This window comes from Hyla sarda, chromosome 1, assembly GCF_029499605.1.
Source record: "Hyla sarda isolate aHylSar1 chromosome 1, aHylSar1.hap1, whole genome shotgun sequence".
NCBI classification, from domain to species: domain Eukaryota; kingdom Metazoa; phylum Chordata; class Amphibia; order Anura; family Hylidae; genus Hyla; species Hyla sarda.
The window spans coordinates 598504494-598527721 of record NC_079189.1 but is presented as its reverse complement, the minus strand read 5'-3'; positions in this window follow the sequence as shown (position 1 = coordinate 598527721).

Sequence of the window (23228 nt, the reverse complement as noted above, 5' to 3'; positions counted from 1 at the left end):
AAACTACAATTCCCAGCATGCCCAGACAGCCGAAGGCTGGAGGCGCACAGCTGGAGGCACACTGTTTGGAAAACACTGGTCCTACCCCAAGACCCTCTTCATTGTTTACACAGGTAATGCAGCATATTCCAATTCAAGTAAATGGACTGAGCTGTAGTACCAGGCATGACCACGCCCATATGTATGGCACTATGACTACACAAGAAGGGAACGTGGCAATTTAGCACCTTCAGTCTGTAGTCCAGGCTGTTTAGCTCACAGAGCATTGTCTAGACTGTTAACAATTGTCTTCACGTTTCAGCCATGAGCAGGACTAGCTATGTACAATGCATCAGTCTTGAGTCCAGGCTGTTTAGCTCACAGAGCATTGTCTATATTGGATAAAATTGTCTCCACGTTTCAGCCTGGAGCAGGACTAGCTATGTACAATGTATCAGTCTGGAGTCCAGGCTGTTAAGCTCACAGAGCATTGTGTAGACTGTTTACAATTGTCTCCTCATTTCAGCCTAGAGCAGGACTAGCTATGTACAATGTATCAGTCTGGAGTCCAGGCTCATTAGCTCATAGAGCATTGTCTAGATTGGATACAATTGTCTCCACGTTTCAGCCTGGAGGAGGACTAGCTATGTACAATGTATCAGTCTGGAGTCCAGGCTGTTTAGCTCACAGAGCATTGTCTAGACTGGATACTATTGTCTCCACTTCTCAGCTGAGAGCAGGACTGGCTATGTACAATGTATCAGTCTTGAGTCCAGGCTGTTTAGCTCACAGAGCATTGTCTAGACTGGATACAATTGTCTCCATGTTTCAGCCATGAGCAGGACTAGCTATGTACAATGTATCAGTCTGGAGTCCAGGCTCATTAGCTCATAGAGCATTGTCTAGACTGGATACAACTGTCTCCACTTCTCAGCTGAGAGCAGGACTAGCTATGTACAATGTATCAGTCTGGAGTCCAGGATGTTTAGCTCACAGAGCATTGTCTAGACTGTTTACAGTTGTCTCCACGTTTCAGCCTAGAGCAGGACTAGCTATGTACAATGTATCAGTCTGGAGACCAGGCTGTTTAGCTCACAGAGCATTGTCTAGACTGGATACAATTGTATCACTTCTCAGCTGAGAGCAGGACTAGCTATGGACAATGTATTAGTCTGGAGTCCAGGTTGTTTAGCTCACAGAGCATTGTCTAGACTGGATGCAATTGTATAACTTCTCAGCTGAGAGCAGGACTAGCTATGTACAATGTATCAGTCTGGAGTCCAGGCTATTTAGCTCACAGAGCATTGTGTAGAATAGATACAATTGTCTCCACAACTGAGAGCAGAAGTAGCTATGTACAGGCCTCATTCAACGACAGCAAGCATGTCATGGTTGAAGACTTAGAACACCAAGTAGTTGTAGAACTTTTCATGTATATAAAGATTAAGATTTATTTACAGAAACCTGAAGAATCCCTTTCAGAGCCCCTGATATAACTTCAGTTACTGTAACCGGAATAGCCTGTTCTTTTTTACCTTACACACCCTCCCCTCTCTAACAAATATCTTGTTTCGATAAATCAAGTTACACATTTGCAACCTGTTATAGTTAAGTGCTTCTATTGTGCGGAGCAGAATGAGGTCTTTGTGTTCTTCCCTAATAGCAGAAAATGTGGCCAGTGTTTCCAGAGTCAATGTCATGTTAAACTTCAACGTAACCTACGGCGCACCTGACACCCAATGGTTCCTAATGCATTCCTCAACCGCGGTACACAGCCGCCACTCTACTGGAACATGCACGGTGGCACATTAACACGAGTGAACCCTTCGCAAGACCTTGAGAGGGCGCTATATCCTGGGCTGTGGGAAGACGGTATATCCACGGCCATGAGAGGACTCTATATCCAGGGCCATGAGAGGATGTTATATCCAGGGCCATGAGAGGACTCTATATCCAGGGCCATGAGAGGACACTATATCCAGGGCCATGAGAGGACTCTATATCCAGGGCCATGAGAGGACTCTATATCCAGGGCCATGAGAGGACTCTATATCCAGGGCAATGAGAGGATGCTATATCCAGAGCCGTAAGAAGATGCTATATAGCCTGGGCTGTAAGAGGACACTATATCCAGGGCAGTAAGATGACACTGTATCCAGGGCCACGAGAGACACTATATCCAGGGCCGTGAGAGGACACTATATCCAGGGCCGTGAGAGGACACTATATCCAGGGCCATGAGAGGACTCTATATCCAGGGCCGTAAGAAGATGCTATATAGCCTGGGCTGTAAGAGGACACTATATCCAGGGCAGTAAGATGACACTGTATCCAGGGCCACGAGAGACACTATATCCAGGGCAGTAAGATGACACTGTATCCAGGGCCACGAGAGACACTATATCCAGGGCCGTGAGAGGACACTATATCCAGGGCCGTGAGAGGACACTATATCCAGGGCCATGAGAGGACACTATATCCAGGGCCATGAGAGGACGCTATATCAAGGGCCATGAGAGGACGCTATATCCAGGGCCATGAGAGGACGCAATATCCAGGGTCATGAGAGGACGCTATATCCAGGGCCTTGAGAGGACGTTATATCCAGGGCCATGAGAGGACTCTATATCCGGCACCATGAGAGGACTCTATATCCAGCGCCATGAGAGGACGTTATATCCAGGGCCATGAGAGGATACTATATCCAGGGCCATGAGAGGACACTATATCCAGGGCCATGAGAGGACACTATATCCAGGGCCATGAGAGGATACTATATCCAGGGCCGTGAGAGGACACTATATCCAGGGCCATGAGAGGACACTATATCCAGGGCCATGAGAGGACACTATATCCAGGGCCATGAGAGGACACTATATCCAGGGCCATGAGAGGACACTATATCCAGGGCTGTGAGAGGACACTATATCCAGGGCCATGAGAGGACACTATATCCAGAGCCATAAGAGGACACTATATCCAGGGCCATGAGAGAACACTATATCCAGGGCCGTGAGAGGACTCTATATCCAGGACCGTGAGAGGACACTATATCCAGGACCGTGAGAGGACACTATATCCAGGGCCATGAGAGGACACTATATCCAGGGCCGTGAGAGGACGCTATATCCAGGACCGTGAGAGGACACTATATCCAAGACCGTGAGAGGACACTGTATCCAGGGCCGTGAGAGGACACTATATCCAGGGCCGTGAGAGGGCTCTATATCCAGGGCCATGAGAGAACACTATATCCAGGGCCGTGAGAGGACACTATATCCAAGGCCATGAGAGGACACTATATCCAGGGCTGTGAGAGGACACTATATCCAGGGCCATGAGAGGACACTATATCCAGGGCCATGAGAGGACACTATATCCAGGGCCATGAGAGGACACTATATCCAGGGCCATGAGAGGACACTATATCCAGGGCTGTGAGAGGACACTATATCCAGGGCCATGAGAGGACACTATATCCAGGGCTGTGAGAGCACACTATATCCAGGGACATGAGAGGACTCTATATCCAGGGCCGTGAGAGGACACTACATCCAGGGCAGTAAGAGGGCGATATATTCAGAGCCATGAGAGGACACTATATTCAGGGCCATGAGAGGACGCTATATCCAGGTTTTTGAGAAGACAATATGTCCAGGTTTGTGAGAGGACACTATATCCTGGGACGTTATATGCCGGTGTGATGTCCCAGTACGGGATATGTATCTCACAGTCCTATCAGCTTGAGTCCCTGCACGTCCCCAGAGTTCACCTGCACTGTACTCCTATAATCTGTATAATTCTATATTATGTGTAAAGGACCTTTCATATGGCCACATGATTATTGATAACATGATAATAGTTGTCACATGTTAAAGTCATATGTTTTATTACCCAGAGAGCACCAGGTGACCCGCAGCTAGCCTATGGGTAGTGTTGCTCGCGAATATTCGCAATTCGAATATTATTCGCGAATATCGCATATTCGCGAATTTCGCGAATATAGCGCTATATATTCGTAATTACGAATATTCGTTTTTTTTTTTTTCTTCACAGTACACATCACAGTGATCATCCCTCTCTGCTTCCAGCTTATGTGGTGTAAAGAAGGCTCTAATACTACTGTGTAAGACTGACGTGCGGAAATTCGCATATGCGAAAATTAGCACATGCTAATGTTCGCATATGCTAACTTTCGCATATGCGAATTTTCGTATGCGTTAATTTTGTATATGCAACTTTTCACATATGTTAATTTTCGCATACGCGAATATTCGCATATGCGAAAATAAAACGAGGGTATAACGAATATGCGAATATTCGCGAATATATGACGAATATTCGTCCATATATTCGCGAATATTCGCGAATTCGAATATGGCCTATGCCGCTCAACACTACCTATGGGCTCCTTGCACAGACCCCCTTAATAAGGAAGGGAGGAGCTGCATTCTCTCTCTTTGATCATTCATTGCTCTTAGATCCTGAGGTCAAGTCCAGTGCAGATGTCTCAGAGCCAGTGTCCAGCACATTTGGAGGCCTCAAGCTTAAATTACAACCACAAGTAAGTAAGTCAAGTCATCTATGTCTGCTGTCACTATCTTCAGTCAAGTCAAGTCTATTATAGTCAGCGTGGCTGTCCTAAAGTCTGTCCAAGTCACTGCAAGTCCCAGCAAGCTGCGAGGTCCCCTGTGTTACTGATCATCTCTCTGGGATCCTGGCCTAGCTGTAAAGACTGTACCACCTGTCTAACCTCAGTAAAGCTACGGTTAACCCTGACCTGGCCTTGGACTCTAATTTGCCCTGCCTAACCAGGACTAGCGTTGCTACCGTTCGGGTGGTTCTCGGTTAAAACCACGCCCTGGCGTCACAAACATTTAGAGGTTAACACCATCTGCCCCTGGGCTACAACATCTGCCCCATACACCTCTCATTGCAGAGCCGTGGTGCACCACACAGACGCTATGTTCAGGTCCATGAAAGAATGGTATATCCAGGGCTGTGAGAAGACATCATATTCAGGGTCATAAAAGGATGCTTTATCCTGGGCCATGAGAGGACCTTATATCCAGGGTCATGCGAGCACCTTATATCCTGGGCCATGAAAGGACCTTATATCCAGGGTCATGCGAGGACCTTATATCCTGGGCCATGAGAGGACCTTATATCCTGGGCCATGAGAGGACCTTATATCCAGCGTCATGCGAGGACCTTATATCCTGGGCCATGAGAGGACCTTATATCCAGGGTCATGAGAGGACCTTATATCCTGGGCCATGAGAGGACCTTATATCCAGGGTCATGCGAGGACCTTATATCCTCGGCCATGAGAGGACCTTATATCCAGGGTCATGCGAGGACCTTATATCCTGGGCCATGAGAGGACCTTATATCCTGGGCCATGAGAGGACCTTATTTCCTGGGCCATGAGAGGACCTTATATCCAGGGTCATGCGAGGACCTTATATCCAGGGTCATGAGAGGACCTTCTATTCAGGGTCATGAGAGGACCTTATATCCAGGGTCATGCGAGGACCTTATTTCCTGGGCCATGAGAGGACCTTATATCCAGGGTCATGCGAGGACCTTATATCCAGGGTCATGAGAGGACCTTCTTTTCAGGGTCATGCGAGGACCTTATATCCAGGGTCATGCGAGGACCTTATATCCTGGGCCATGAGAGGACCTTATATCCAGGGTCATGCGAGGACCTTATATCCTGGGCCATGAGAGGACCTTATATCCTGGGCCATGAGAGGACCTTATTTCCTGGGCCATGAGAGGACCTTATTTCCTGGGCCATGAGAGGACCTTATATCCAGGGTCATGCGAGGACCTTATATCCTGGGCCATGAGAGGACCTTATATCCAGGGTCATGCGAGGACCTTATATCCTGGGCCATGAGAGGACCTTATATCCTGGGCCATGAGAGGACCTTATATCCAGGGTCATGCGAGGACCTTATATCCTGGGCCATGAGAGGACCTTATAGCCAAGGTCCTGAGTGGTTGCTATGACCAGGTCAATGAGAAGACGCTATATGCAGGGCCTAATGGAGGCTATAGCCAGGGACCTGAAAGAACGTTATGTACAAGTCTGTGAGAGGACACTATATCCAGGCACCTGAGAGGGTGCTATATCCAGGTCCTGTGTGTTGCCTTTGGGTTCTCTCCAGATAAAATGTATTTTCTATAAATATTTGGAGATCAGATCAGACAGGATTTGCAGGACAATGGGGGAGATTCATCAAAACCAGTGTAGAGGAAGAGTGGTGCAGTTGCCCATAGCAACCAATCAGATCGCTTCTTTCATTTTTAACAAGGCCTTTGAAAAATTCAAGAAGCAATCTGATTGATTGCTATGGGCAACTGGGCAACCTTTACTCTGCACAGGTATTGATAAATATCCCATAATAGTGATGGGAATGCTTCTAGATAAACTTTCATGGGGTTAAAATTACTTTGTAGGGCGAGAAGGAGCGCTGGATATTACAGAGTCCTATGTTTAACCCTTAAGGAGGTCAAATCGTCTGCAGACAATTGTTTATAGGGACATATAATGGCTGCTCTTCTTCTAATAAAGTAATTATCCAAACCTCGACAGACAAAAGGGGAACAAAGCCAAAACCTAATGTACGAGAGGAGTGAGAGCTGCGAATGACCTCCCAGCGACCTGTGCTCGTACACTCACAGGGTTAATGGAAGATTTTGGCACTGGCGAATATTTTCCAACATGTTTATAGAAACAAAAGAAAACCCCACCCCACCCTCGCTGGGCAAGCTGTTTCCTGTAAAAATTTCACTCACCAAGTTGCGGCCTTATTGCTGAGAGTCTATAGAGAGTCAAAATCTGTCATATTATCTATGACTGCTCCCGTACGCACCCTGAGAATAGAACATGCAGGCACTTTTTTTTTTTTTGTATACTTTTGGCTAGATCAATAGGTAGCACGACCACATACACCCCAAATCACCCAAAGAATCGGTAAAGACCAATGCCTGAATTGCCTTGTTGTGCTTTTGACTCAGTTAAGGATTATAAAAACATGGCTTCTTTTTTCCCAAAACAGCGCCACACCTAACACACACCCAGCAGGCAACAGCTATATATTTAAATTAAGCACGGCCATCATGACTCCATCATTGTGGGGTCTAACCTAGTGTTTTCCAAACAGTGTGCCTCCAGCTGTTGCAAAACTACAACTCCCAGCATGTCCGGGCATGCTGGGAGTTGTAGTTTTGCAACAGCTGGAGGCACACTGTTTGGGAAAACACTGGTCTAACCCCGGGACTCTCTTCATTGTTTACACAGGTAATGCAGCCTATTCCAATTCAAGTAAATGGACTGAGCTGCAGTACCAGGCACAACCATATGTATAGCACTGTGACTACACAGGAAGGAAATGTGGCAATCCAGCACCTTCAGTCTGTAGTCCAGGCTGTTTAGCTCACAGAGCATTGTCTAGACTGGATACAATTGTATCACTTCTCAGCTGAGAGCAGGACTAGCTATGTACAATGTATCAGTCTGGAGTCCAGGCTGTTTAGCTCACAGAGCATTGTCTAGACTGGATACAATTGTATCACTTCTCAGCTGAGAGCAGGACTAGCTATGTACAATGTATCAGTCTGGAGTCCAGGCTGTTTAGCTCACAGAGCATTGTCTAGACTGGATACAATTGTCTCCACTTCTCAGCTGAGAGCAGGACTAGCTATGTACAATGTATCAGTCTGGAGTCCAGGCTGTTTAGCTCACAGAGCATTGTCTAGACTGGATACAAGTGTCTCCACTTCTCAGCTGAGAACAGGACTAGCTATATACAATGTATCAGTTTGGGGCCCAGCTTGTTTAGCTCACAGAGCATTGTCTAGACTGGATACAATTGTTTCCACTTCTCAGCTGAGAGCAGGACTAGCTATGTACAATGTATCAGTTTGGGGCCCAGCTTGTTTAGCTCACAGAGCATTGTCTAGACTGGATACAATTGTTTCCACTTCTCAGCTGAGAGCAGGACTAGCTATGTACAATGTATCAGTCTGGAGTCCAGCTTGTTTAGCTCACAGAGCACTGTCTAGACTGCAATTCAGGTTGCATGTAGATTGCAGCTTAGCCCCATTCACATCAGTGGAGCTGAGCTGCAGTACCAGACAGTTGTCAAAATCTACCTGCGACAAGGTCAGAGGGAGCATAGATAGAAAAACAAGGAGGACGTCTGTGGGCTGGCTGAGGCTTGTAGTCTTCACACTAGTCAGGGTCTGTGTCTCAGTGGTCACTTTGGCTCGAGGGCTTCCACAGGACTCCTCACACTCCTGAGAACAGAGCTGAAAGTGCTATATGTATATTCCCACCAGTGCTGAAATTCCCTATGGCAGGATGCAGGTCAAGATGGCTTGTGTCTAGATAGATACACAGTACAAGGCCTGGCTGGAAGCCCACTTAGGTTCTAGTGTGCTGCTAGGAGGCCCTTGTGCAACTTACCCAAAAGTTGGCTCTTCTCCTGTCTCTTCTCCTTTTCTGCTCTCAGATGAGGACTAGGTTTAGCTTGGTTAACTTCACCATAGCAAGTTCCTTCCAGCTCTCTGGATAGTTCCTTAAAGCAATCCTGTTATTTAAGGTGACCTGTGTGTGAACATGAGTAGCAGCACTATTTCTTGCCATTATATAATTAATATATAGCATTTTTCAGCAGATTTCTGCTCTGCAGGCTTAGACTAAATGTGATGGGCAATGGTCTCCAGAAAACCTTGGCTCCTCCTGGCATCATGTGGTTGTTACTGTGACACGTGGCACTTCCCTTAACATTGTGAAGACCAAGTCCCCCCCCCCCCTTCATCACAGTGGGATCCCCTTATAGCAATGTGCTCTTTAACCAGAATAATAAGGACGATCACACTGCAGATATTGTCCAGGAATGAGGAACATGACAAAGAGATCAAGGTGGTGACTTGACCTCCAAATTCTTCAGATCTCAGTCTGATCGATCATCTTTGGGTTGTGTTGGGAACATTAGCCCAATCTATAGCCACAACCCACAACTTACAGGACATACAGAATCTACTGTTGACATTGTGGTGGCCCAGTACAGGAGTTGCACTCCTGTACACTTTCTGTCCTGTGTGGCGGACTCTATTTCAGTGTCCTCTGAGTCCACCCTTATTGAATATATCTGAAATGGTTAATAAGTGCCTTATGTTATGTATGAGATTGTGTTTATAATGTTATATGACTTTAAATGTTGTTACCAAGTAACCAGGGAAGGTGTCAGTGATCAGGTGACCTATGGGACCCCTCTAAAACACTCCCTTATAAACCAAGGGAGGAGCTAGCTTAGGGAGTTCTAGTTCGGTCTAATCTCTGCTGAGGTACGGTCAAGACCTGAGAGTGTCTGGTGTCCTGAGAAGACCCAAGGCCTAGTCACACAGCCACGTTTCCATCACCAAGTGCCCCACAGGTGAACATCAAAGCCTGGTAAGCTACACAAGGGGTGAAGTCTAGTCAGTCATCCAGTCAGTCAAGTCTGTCTAAATTCAGCATGGGTCTGCAGCATTCTATCCAAGTCCTCTACAAGTCCCAGCGAGCCCGCAAGTCTCTAAAGTCACTGGTCATTTCCTTGGGCCTAACTGAGATGTAAAGACCATAACACCCGTCTGCCTCAGTAAAGCTGTCGTTGTTCTATAACTTTGCATCGGAGTGATTATTTGCCCTGCGCTTAGCCCAGGAACCAGCGGGCATACCTCGGGTGGTGCCGAGGTTAACCACACCCTGGCGTCACAAATATAAGGGGTTAATGCCATCTGCCCCTTGGGTAATAACATCTGCCCTCATCACACCCTCACCACAACATCTTGTTGCCAGTCACTACAAGGAACATCATAGGAATTCGGAGAAAGGTCAAAGATGTTTTAGTCGAATGTAAATTTGTCCAATGTACGGCATAAGTACACACTTTTAGTGTACAGGTGAAACTCGAAAAATTTGAATATCGTGCAAAGTTAATTTATTTCACTAATGCAACTTAAAAGGTGAAACTAATACATATATATATATATATATATATATATATATATATATATATATATGAGAGACTCATTACATGCAAAGCAAGATAGTTCAAGCCGTGATTTGTCAATATAGTTCAAGTTCAAGCCATGATACAGCTCATGAAAACCCCAAAGCCCCCCCAATTACTATGATTTTGGGAGCCATGCTGGTGTTGGTCCACTGTGCTTCATTAAGTCCAGGAGATTTTGGAGCACTTCATTCCTCATTTACTTTTAAGTTGCATTAATGAAATACAATGGAAGATATTCTAATTTTTTTGAGTTTCACCTGTACATTCTTACAATAGAGGTCTATATGTACTGCACAGTATAGATCAGTGGGCCTTAGGCTGGGTTCACACCACGTTTCGTTAAATACGGTTCCCGTATACGGCTGGGAGGAGGGGGCGGGGCTTAATCACGGTCGATCACGTTTTTGCCTGCGGTCGGGAAACCGCATACGGCCGAAAACAAAGCCGACCGGAGGCTGCGGTTCGCTCCGGTCGGCTCATAGACATGCATTAAATACGGTACCCGAATACGGCTGAGTGCGGGTGCCGTGATTAAGCCCCGCCCCCTCCTCCCAGCCGTTTACGGGAACCGTAGTTAACAAAACGTGGTGTGAACCCAGCCTTATACAGATGTAAGCTAAATATTTCTGGTGTGAACAGAGTTGGATGCTAGGCCTTACCGGCCCCATGCCAGGAACGCCTCTTTCCAACAAGATACCAACAGTTTCTTTTTCCAGCCAAATATCCTGCATGGAGATAACATTGTAATTGTGTATTTCATCTAAAATCCCTTCCCATGCTGAAACGGCCATAAAGCAGAATAATAGGAATCCTCGCGTCCAGGTTGTTTATGTTGAACCCTCATCATGTGCGATGCCAGGAAAGGCGCGATGTAACTACGCGATAACAGGGTTATCTTATTTCACCACTGGCTCCGTCCCTTTATTACTCGTAGAGGGTTTCTATTTTCTTAGCTTACCTTCGTGGGTGTGTGAGGTGAACGCTGGGGCCGCAGCTGCTCAGGTTTCAGCCTGAAGATTATATTCTCATCTAGTGAACAATTCTCCTTTGTACTGCGGCCAAAAAGGGGAAAATGCTGCTCAGAGCCGGTTATTAATTAAAAAAAATGTAAAAGCCAAAATCGTATCATCAGCGATTAGGATAGAAACTAATGATACCTGCGGGAGATAGCACAACTTGAGATATCTGCTTATTCTCATGGAAAAGCAGAATGCTCAAAAAGCAAATCAATTGTCGAAGTTATATACTGTATGCATATGCCAGAAAGAAGATCCTGCACTTCCTCGTCTCTATACACTGTACATATAGAGGAGGAGATCCTGCACTTCTTTGTCTCTATACAATGTACTCAGAGGAGGAGATCCTGCACTTCTATGTCTCTATACAATGTACACACAGAGGAGGGGATCCTGCACTTCTATGTCTCTATACACTGTATACACAGAGGAGGAGATCCTGCACTTCTATGTCTCTATACACTGTACAAACAGAGGAGGAGATCCTGCACTTCTATGTCCATATACACTGTACACACAGAGGAGGGGATCCTGCACTTCTATGTCTCTATACACTGTATACACAGAGGAGGAGATCCTGCACTTCTATGTCTCTATAGACTGTACACAGAGGAGGAGATCCTGCACTTCTATGTTTCTATAGACTGTGCACACAGAAGAAGAGATCCTGCACTTCTATGTCTCTATACACTGTACACACAGAGGAGGAGATCCTGCACTTCTATATCTCTATACACTGTACACGCTGAGGAGGAGATCCTGCACTTCTATGTCTCTATACACTGTACACACAGAGGAGGAGATCCTGCACTTCTATGTCTCTATACACTGTACACACAGAGGAGGAGATCCTCCACTTCTATATCTCTATACACTGTACACAGAGGAGGAGAACCTTCACTTCTATGTCTCTATACACTTTACACACAAAGGAGGAGATCCTGCACTTCTATATCTCTATACACTGTACACACAGAGGAGGAGATCCTGCACTTCTATATCTCTATACACTGTACACACAGGGGAAGAGATCCTGCACTTCTATGTCTCTATACACTATACACAGAGGAGAAGATCCTGCACTTCTATGTCCTTATACACCGTACACACAGAGGAGGAGATCCTGCATTTCTATGTCTCTATACACTGTATACACAGAAGAGGAGATCCTGCACTTCTATGTCTCTATATACTGTACACACAGAGGAGGAGATCCTGCACTTCTATGTCTCTATACAGTGTACACACAGAGGAGGAGATCCTGCACTTCTATGTCTCTATACACTGTACACAGAGGCGGAGATCCTGCACTTCTATGTCTCTATAGACTGTGCACACAGAGGAAGAGATCCTGCACTTCTATGTCTCTATACACTGTACACACAGAGGAGGAGATCCTGCACTTCTATATCTCTATACACTGTACACACAGAGGAGGAGATCCTGCACTTCTATGTCTCTATACACTGTACACACAGAGGAGGAGATCCTGCACTTCTATGTCTCTATACACTGTACACACAGAGGAGGAGATCCTGCACTTCTATATCTCTATACACTGTACACACAGGGGAAGAGATCCTGCACTTCTATGTCTCTATACACTATACACAGAGGAGGAAATCCTGCACTTCTATGTCCATATACACCATACACACAGAGGAGGAGATCCTGCATTTCTATGTCTCTATACACTGTATACACAGAGGAGGAGATCCTGCACTTCTATGTCTCTATACACTGTACACACAGAGGAGGAGATCCTGCACTTCTATGTCTCTATACACTGTACACAGAGGAGGAGATCCTGCACTTCTATGTCCATATACACCGTACACACAGAGGAGGAGATCCTGCATTTCTATGTCTCTATACACTGTATACACAGAGGAGGAGAAACTGTACTTCTATGTCTCTATACACTGTACACACAGAGGAGGAGATCCTGCATTACTATGTCTCTATACACTGTACACACAGAGGAGGAGATCCTGCACTTCTATGTCTCTATACACTGTACACAAAGAGGAAATCCTGCACTTCTATGGCCCTATACACTGTACACATAGAGGAGGAGATCCTGCACTTCTATGTCTCTATACACTGTACACACAGAGGAGGAGATCCTGCACTTCTATGTCTCTATACACTGTACACAAAGAGGAAATCCTGCACTTCTATGGCCCTATACACTGTACACATAGAGGAGGAGATCCTGCACTTCTATGTCTCTATACACTGTACACACAGAGGAGGAGATCCTGCACTTCTATGTCTCTATACACTGTATACACAGAGGAGGAGATCCTGTACTTCTATATCTCTATACACTGTACACGCAGAGGAGGAGATCCTGTACTTCTATATCTCTATACACTGTACACACCGAGGAGGAGATCCCGTACTTCTATGTCTACATACACTGTACACGCAGAGGGGGAGATCCTGCACTTCTATGTCTCTATACACTTTACACAAAGAGGAGGAGATCCTGTACTTCTATGTCTCTATACACTTTACACAAAGAGGAGGAGATTGTTACGCCGAGCGCTCCGGGTCCCCGCTCCTCCCCGGAGCGCTCGCAACTTCCTCGCATTTGCAGCGCCCCGGTCAGACCTGCTGACCGGGTGCGCTGCAATGTCTCTCTCAGCCGGGATGCGATTCGCGATGCGGGAGGCGCCCGCTCGCGATGCGCATCCCGGCTCCCGTACCTGACTCGCTCCCCGTTGGTCTTGTCCCGGCGCGCGCGGCCCCGCTCCTTAGGGCGCGCGCGCGCCGGGTCTCTGCAATTTAAAGGGCCACTGCACCACTGATTGGCGCAGCAGGCTTAATTAGTGTGTTCACCTGTGCACTCCCTATTTATTCATCACTTCCCCTGCACTCCCTTGCCGGATCTTGTTGCCATTGTGCCAGTGAAAGCGTTTCCTTGTATGTTCCTAGCCTGTGTTCCAGACCTCCTGCCGTTGCCCCTGACTACGACCCTTGCTGCCTGCCCTGACCTTCTGCTACGTCCGACCTTGCTCTTGTCTACTCCCTTGTACCGCGCCTATCTTCAGCAGTCAGAGAGGTTGAGCCGTTGCTGGTGGATACGACCTGGTTGCTACCGCCGCTGCAAGACCATCCCGCTTTGCGGCAGGCTCTGGTGAATACCAGTAGCAACTTAGAACCGGTCCACCAACACGGTCCACGCCAATCCCTCTCTGGCACAGAGGATCCACCTCCAGCCAGCCGAACCGTGACAGAGATCCTGTACTTCTATGTCTCTATACACTGTAGACACAGAGGAGGAGATCCTGCACTTCTATGTCTCTATACACTGTACACACAGAGGAGGAGATCCTGTACTTCTATGTCTCTATACACTGTACACACAGAGGAGGAGATCCTGTACTTCTATGTCTCTATACACTGTACACACAGAGGAGGAGATCCTGTACTTCTATGTCTCTATACACTGTACACAGAGGAGGAGATCCTGCACTTCTATGTCTCTATACACTGTAGACACAGAGGAGGAGATCCTGTACTTCTATGTCTCTATACACTTTACACAAAGAGGAGGAGATCCTGCACTTCTATGTCTCCATACACTGTACACACAGAGGAGGAGATCCTGTACTTCTATGTCTCTATACAGTGTACACACAGAGGAGGAGATCCTGCACTTCTATGTCTCTATACACTGTACACACAGGGGAGGAGATCCTGTACTTCTATGTCTCTATACACTTTACACAAAGAGGAGGAGATCCTGTACTTCTATGTCTCCATACACTGTAGACACAGAGGAGGAGATCCTGTACTTCTATGTCTATATACACTGTAGACACAGAGGAGGAGATCCTGCATTTCTATGTCTCTATACACTGTACACAGAGGAGGAGATCCTGCACTTCTATGTCTCTATACACTGTAGACACAGAGGAGGAGATCATGCACTTCTATATCTCTATACACTGTACACACAGAGGAGGAGATCCTGTACTTCTATGTCTCTATACACTGTACACACAGAGGAGGAGATCCTGCACTTCTATGTCTCTATACACTGTACACACAGAGGAGGAGATCCTGTACTTCTATGTCTCTATACAGTGTACACACAGAGGAGGAGATCCTGCACTTCTATGTCTATATACATTGTACACAGAGGAGGAGATCCTGTACTTCTATGTCTCTATACACTGTACACACAGAGGAGGAAAGCCTGTACTTGTATATCTCTATACACTGTACAAACAGAGGAGGAGATCCTGCACTTCTATGTCTCTATACACTGTGCACACACAGAGGAGGAGATCCTGTACTTCTATGTCTCTATACACTGTACACACAGAGGAGGAGATCCTGCACTTCTATATCTCTATACACTGTACACACAGAGGAGGAGATCCTGCACTTCTATGTCTCTATACACTGTACACACAGGGGAGGAGATCCTGTACTTCTATGTCTCTATACACTGTACACACAGAGGAGGAGATCCTGCACTTCTATGTCTCTATACACTGTGGACACAGAGGAGGAGATCCTGCACTTCTATGTCTCTATACACTGTACACACAGAGGAGGAGATCCTGCACTTCTATGTCTCTATACACTGTACACAAAGAGGAGGAGATCCTGTACTTCTATGTCTCTATACACTGTATACACAGAGGAGGAGATCCTGTACTTCTATGTCTCTATACACTGTACACACAGAGGAGGAGATCCTGCACTTCTATGTCTCTATACACTGTACACAAAGAGGAGGAGATCCTGTACTTCTATGTCTCTATACACTGTACACACAGAGGAGGAGATCCTGCACTTCTATGTCTCTATACACAGTACACACAGAGGAGGAGATCCTGCACTTCTATGTCTATATACACTGTACACAGAGGAGGAGATCCTGTACTTCTATGTCTCTATACACTGTACACACAGAGGAGGAGAGCCTGTACTTGTATATCTCTATACACTGTACAAACAGAGGAGGTGATCCTGCACTTCTATATCTCTATACACTGTACACACAGAGGAGGAGATCCTGCACTTCTATTTCTCTATACACTGTGCACACACAGAGGAGGAGATCCTGTACTTATATGTCTCTATACACTGTACACACACATAGGAGGAAATCCTGCACTTTTATGTCTCTATAGACTGTACACACAGAGGAGGAGATCCTGTACTTTTATGTCTCTATACACTGTAGACACAGAGGAGGAGATCCTGTACTTCTATGTCTCTATACACTGTACACACAGAGGAGGAGATCCTGTACTTCTATGTCTCTATACACTTTACACAAAGAGGAGGAGATCCTGCACTTCTATGTCTCCATACACTGTACACACAGAGGAGGAGATCCTGTACTTCTATGTCTCTATACAGTGTACACACAGAGGAGGAGATCCTGCACTTCTATGTCTCTATACACTGTACACACAGGGGAGGAGATCCTGTACTTCTATGTCTCTATACACTTTACACAAAGAGGAGGAGATCCTGCACTTCTATGTCTCCATACACTGTACACACAGAGGAGGAGATCCTGTACTTCTATGTCTCTATACAGTGTACACACAGAGGAGGAGATCCTGCACTTCTATGTCTCTATACACTGTACACAGAGGAGGAGATCCTGCACTTCTATGTCTCTATACACTGTACACAGAGGAGGAGATCCTGTACTTCTATGTCTCTATACACTGTACACAGAGGGGAGGAGATCCTGTACTTCTATGTCTATATACACTGTACACACAGAGGAGGAGATCCTGCACTTCCATGTCTCTATACACTTTACACAAAGAGGAGGAGATCCTGTACTTCTATGTCTCCATACACTGTAGACACAGAGGAGGAGATCATGCACTTCTATATCTCTATACACTGTACACACAGAGGAGGAGATCCTGTACTTCTATGTCTCTAAACACTGTACACACAGAGGAGGAGATCCTGCACTTCTATGTCTCTATACACTGTACACACAGAGGAGGAGATCCTGTACTTCTATGTCTCTATACAGTGTACACACAGAGGAGGAGATCCTGCACTTCTATGTCTATATACACTGTACACAGAGGAGGAGATCCTGTACTTCTATGTCTCTATACACTGTACACACAGAGGAGGAGATCCTGCACTTCTATGTCTCTATACACTGTACACACAGAGGAGGAGATCCTGTACTTCTATGTCTCTATACAGTGTACACACAGAGGAGGAGATCCTGCACTTCTATGTCTATATACACTGTACACAGAGGAGGAGATCCTGTACTTCTATGTCTCTATACACTGTACACACAGAGGAGGAGAGCCTGTACTTGTATATCTCTATACACTGTACAAACAGAGGAGGTGATCCTGCACTTCTATATCTCTATACACTGTACACACAGATGAGGAGATCTTGTACATCTATATCTATATATGCTGTACACACAGAGGAGGAGATCCTGCACTTCTATGTCTCTATACACTGTACACACAGAGGAGGAGATCCTGCACTTCTATGTCTCTATACACTGTACACACAGAGGAGGAGATCCTGTACTTCTATGTCTCTATACAGTGTACACACAGAGGAGGAGATCCTGCACTTCTATGTCTATATACACTGTACACAGAGGAGGAGATCCTGTACTTCTATGTCTCTATACACTGTACACACAGAGGAGGAGATCCTGCACTTCTATGTCTCTATACACTGTACACACAGAGGAGGAGATCCTGTACTTCTATGTCTCTATACAGTGTACACACAGAGGAGGAGATCCTGCACTTCTATGTCTATATACACTGTACACAGAGGAGGAGATCCTGTACTTCTATGTCTCTATACACTGTACACACAGAGGAGGAGATCCTGCACTTCTATGTCTCTATACACTGTACACACAGAGGAGGAGATCCTGTACTTCTATGTCTCTATACAGTGTACACACAGAGGAGGAGATCCTGCACTTCTATGTCTATATACACTGTACACAGAGGAGGAGATCCTGTACTTCTATGTCTCTATACACTGTACACACAGAGGAGGAGAGCCTGTACTTGTATATCTCTATACACTGTACAAACAGAGGAGGTGATCCTGCACTTCTATATCTCTATACACTGTACACACAGATGAGGAGATCTTGTACATCTATATCTATATATGCTGTACACACAGAGGATGAGATCCTGCACTTCTATGTCTCTATACACAGTACACACAGAGGAGGAGAGCCTGTACTTGTATATCTCTATACACTGTACACACAGAGGAGGAGATCCTGCACTTCTATGTCTCTATACACTGTGCACACACAGAGGAGGAGATCCTGTACTTATATGTCTCTATACACTGTACACAGAGGAGGAGATCCTGTACTTCTATATCTCTATCAGTGTTGAGCGGCATAGGCCATATTCGAATTCGCGAATATTCGCGAATATATGGACGAATATTCGTCATATATTCGTTATATTCTCGTTTTATTTCCGCGTATGCGAAAATTAACATATGTGGAAATTCGCATATGCGAAAACTTGCATATGCGAATTTTCGCATATGCGAATTTTCGCACGCCAGTCTCACACAGTAGTATTACAGCCTTCTTTACACCACACAAGCTGGAAGCAGAGAGGGGTGACCACTGTGATGTGTACTGTGAAGAAAAAATTAAATAAAAAACGAATATTCGTAATTACGAATATATAGCGCTATATTCGCGAAATTCACGAATTCGCGAATATGCGATATTCGCGAAAAATATTCGAATTGCGAATATTCGCGAGCAACACTAATCTCTATACACTGCACACACAGAGGAGGAGATCCTGTACTTATATGTCTCTATACACTGTACACACACATAGGAGGAAATCCTGCACTTCTATGTCTCTATACACTGTACACACAGAGAAGGAGATCCTGCACTTCTATGTCTCTATACACTGTACACACAGAGGAGGAGATCCTGTACTTCTATGTCTCTATACACTGTACACACAGAGGAGGAGATCCTGCACTTCTATGTCTATATACACTGTACACAGAGGAGGAGATCCTGTACTTCTATATCTCTATACACTGTACACACAGAGGAGGAGATCCTGCACTTCTATATCTCTATACACTGTACACACAGAGGAGAAGATTCTGCAATTCTATATCTCTGTACACTGTACACAGAGGAGGAGATCCTGCACTTCTATGTCTCTATACACAGTACACACAGATGAGGAGATCCTGCACTTCTATGTCTCTATACAGTGTACACACAGAGGAGGAGATCCTGTACTTCTATGTCTCTATACACTGTGCACACAGAGGAGGAGATCCTGTACTTCTATATCTCTATACACTGTACACAGAGGAGGAGATCCTGCACTTCTATGTCTCTATACACTGTGCACACAGAGGAGGAGATCCTGTACTTCTATGTCTCTATACACTGTACACACAGAGGAGGAGATCCTGCACTTCTATGTCTCTATACACTGTACACACAGAGGAGGAGATCCTGCACTTCTATGTCTCTATACACTGTACACACAGAGGAGGAGATTCTGCAATTCTATTTCTCTATACACTGCACACACAGGGAAGGAAGAAGCCTGAAGAAACAGGAGAAAGAAGCATTTACTAAGTTTCTTATAATCTCTTGTATTTTATTGATCTATGCAAAATCTTTTGAAATTACACTGTGTCTGTTTAATCTATACAAGCAGGAGATGCTGGGAGATTTTTTTTTTTTTTTTGCAGAAGTGTGAAAGCAGAACCCCTATATAACAAGTTAACTAATTTCCCACTATGTTTCTGTATCTATTGCCTTATGGTTTTCGAGATCTCTGAACTTGTACAAAAGCTTTCAGCTTTGTGATGCCGCCAGAGTAACACAAGTTGCTGTAAACACTCCCGTAATGAACATTGTTCCCAGTCAAATACAAAAAGGAGATTTTATTAAAAGAAACTAAGACCGGCACGAACAAAAGGTTAAGAGGACAGTTTACACATGGTAGGATTTGCTTCTCTATAGAGCGTGAGCCTGAAGTGGACGCGGACTCTCCGGTCGGCTTATACAGGCTGATTGTGTATGTCAAGCCAAGGGTCTCTATTTCCTGTTCATCTGTCTTTCCACATTATTTAGACGCTGGAGCTCAATCACCGGAGCGGCCGCGAATAAAACTCCCAGGCGCTGACAGATCTGACAACGTTGAGACATGTGCGTCCTTTATAGGGTTTCTCGTTGGAGTAATAGGATTAGGATCTATTTGGAGGGTAAACATATTGTAATGTGGCCACCAACAAGCGGATAAGTGACTGGAGTCATAAGCCATGATCCTATGGAGAGATAGAGCTCTGGTCTGATTCCTGTTACGGTACACGTAGCGTCAACATATTCTGCAGTGCAGTACAGACATGATCTCTGTCATATACATCTGCTGTACCAGATAATACATGTGCAATGATGACAGCACAGGGCAACACCACATGAGGGTAGGGTTGCCACCTGGCCGGTATTTTACTGGCCCAGCCGGTAATTTGGCACTGACGTCAGAGTGCCAGTTAGCCCGGCCGGTGCCAGTTAGCACCTCATTAGCATATACTGAAAACAGAAGATTAGGGACGAACGTCGCGGCGGATCATGGCACGGTAAACATCAAACTGATCAGCGTCCCCCGCACTACCAGCCAGTACCGCTGTTAGAGCGGGGGGAGAGAGCAGACAGTTTTCCTTTAACTTTATTTTGAAACATTTTTTTCCACTTGAGTGCCCCTTTAACGCGCAGGTGCATGCAATGTTAGGCCAGATGAAAGAGAGAAGAAATTGCAGTACCTGGTGTCAGGCATAGTGGAAGTTGGGGTGCCCTGATGGTGTGGTGCAGAATGACTTCAGTAAGGCAGGCAAAGTCACAGGCTTTGGTTGTATTTCCAACAAGTTGGTGGTAGATGTTGGTGGTAGATGACCAGAACGAGCATCCTTAGAGAAAGATGGGATCCCTCTCATCCGTGCTTTGCTCAAGTCCCTGTAGGTCCTGGTAACAAGAGAATCAGTCCTCACTCTATACTTCACTAAAGAGATTTTATATTTCTGATACTTGTACTAAGCCCTTTTGCCTTCCTCTACAATGCTCCATCCTTGGGTTGCAGACAACTTGAGGTGCTGCTCCCGGAGCTACAAAAATAACTAGGCCTGACCTCAAGATTCATAAGTCTGAGACTTGTGATGGGGCTAGTGTACAGGTTCTCCCCAATGACTTTCCATTTTCCCCTTTTATGGCTTCTCCTTTCAGACATTATTAGACAAGATGACCTGGGTATTTTTAGTATTTTGAATGGGCTTCAGCTCCAATCGTACCCAATGTTCTAAGGCCTACTCTATTCCTGTCGTCAGATGAGAATGTCATCCGACTGCTCAGAAGGCATTTCTTAACATAGTGATGGGGCACTGCTCCTGGGGTAAATGGCAAGTCTAGAAAGGGAATGGGAGATTTGTAATTTAAGTAAAGATGAGATGTAAACTTGTGGGACCGACACTGAAAATGGGGGTTAAACTATGATCTCTGGTATGGGTCTCAAAAATTTGGGTATATGGTCTGGTTTCTTAGAAATTGTATTATAGTTTATTATTTAAAGTGTCTATTTTGGAGTCTCATAAATAAATAGTGAATCATTTGGTCTGGAGTTTGGTTATTTAAGAGGACTGGTAAGAGGTCTAATAAATTTAGGGGTCTATTCTGGTGTCTAGTAAATTTAGGAGGTCTAATCTGAGCTCTTTGGGTCTGAACAAAATGAGGAGACTGATTTGATTTAGGGGCCTTATTGCTGCAGTGGTCAAAGGTCTGGTTTGAAATCTAATAAATTTAGGAGGTAAGTTCTAAGGTCTCATAAATTTAGGGGGGGTCTAGTTCCAATTTTTATATATTTTGGGTGTCTGTGTTCTGGGATTATCTGATGTCTAGCCTGGTCTAAATTAATTTAGAGGGTTAGCTTTTTGGCTGATGAATTTATGGGTCTTTAAAAAAACAGCATTTAGTCTGAGGTCTGAACTTCTTAAAGGGGTACTCCGCCCCTAGACATCTTATCCCCTATCCAAAGGTCCCCAGCAGCGGGATCCCCGAGATCTCGGCTGCGACACCCCAGACATCCAGTGCACGGAGTGAATTTCGCTCCGTGCCGGATGACTGGCAATGTCGGATGGAGGCTCGTGACATCACAGCCATGCCCCCTCAATGCAAGTTTATCGAGGGGGCGTGGCCGTGGCAGAATGAGTGGAGCGCTGAACCCGATGCTCTAAACGAACGCCGGGTGCAGCACGGAGATCATAGGGGGCCCCAGCGGCGGGATCCTCGCGATCAGACATCTTAGTCCCCTATCCTTTGGATGGGGGATAAGATGTCTAGGGGCAGAGTACCCCTTTAATAGGGTCTGGTTTGGGGCCTTTATAAATTAAGGGGTCTTGTCTGGGGTCTGAATACATTGGGTGGTCTCATTTATTTTAGGGGTCTGATCTCTGCAGTCAAAAGAAGTCATCATGGTAGAATGGCCCTAATAACGGCAGCCAGTCATTGGCCGAATAGATTGGCTGGGTATTTCCTGCATGTCATCAGTGGGGATCTGAGCACCATAAGAATGGCATCAGAAGGGGATTTAGTAGGTGAGCTCCCCCTTTTTTTCAGTGCCCTTTGAAACCTTTAAACAAGAATCTTTCCCCAGTCATCTCTTAAAAGAGCTTTCTGACACAATTTTAGTATAAAAGCGTCACAAATTTTGATACGTTCCTTTTTTGTACAGAAATGTGCAAACTTTTTTTATATGTTATGTCACTTTAAAAAATGAGTGTGGCTTGGAGGAAAGTCAGGCCCTTCCACAGATTTACTATAATTTATACTAGACATTTGCATAAATTATGCCAGCTCACAGATGGCGTAGATTTTAGTCCATTGCACACAGCTGGCCAAAAATGTACCAAAAGTGTTAAATGGACACTGTCAGATTTTTTTTATATGTTGTACATCTTGGCAAAGCATTAACCTTTCTAATATACTTGATTAAAAAAATGTAGCTGCTTTTTATAGAAATCATTGGCTTATTAAAAAAAAAACACTAGGGGTCCCCATACCATCCAAAACATAATCCTATCTGGCTGCAGCATCATCTTTGTCCCA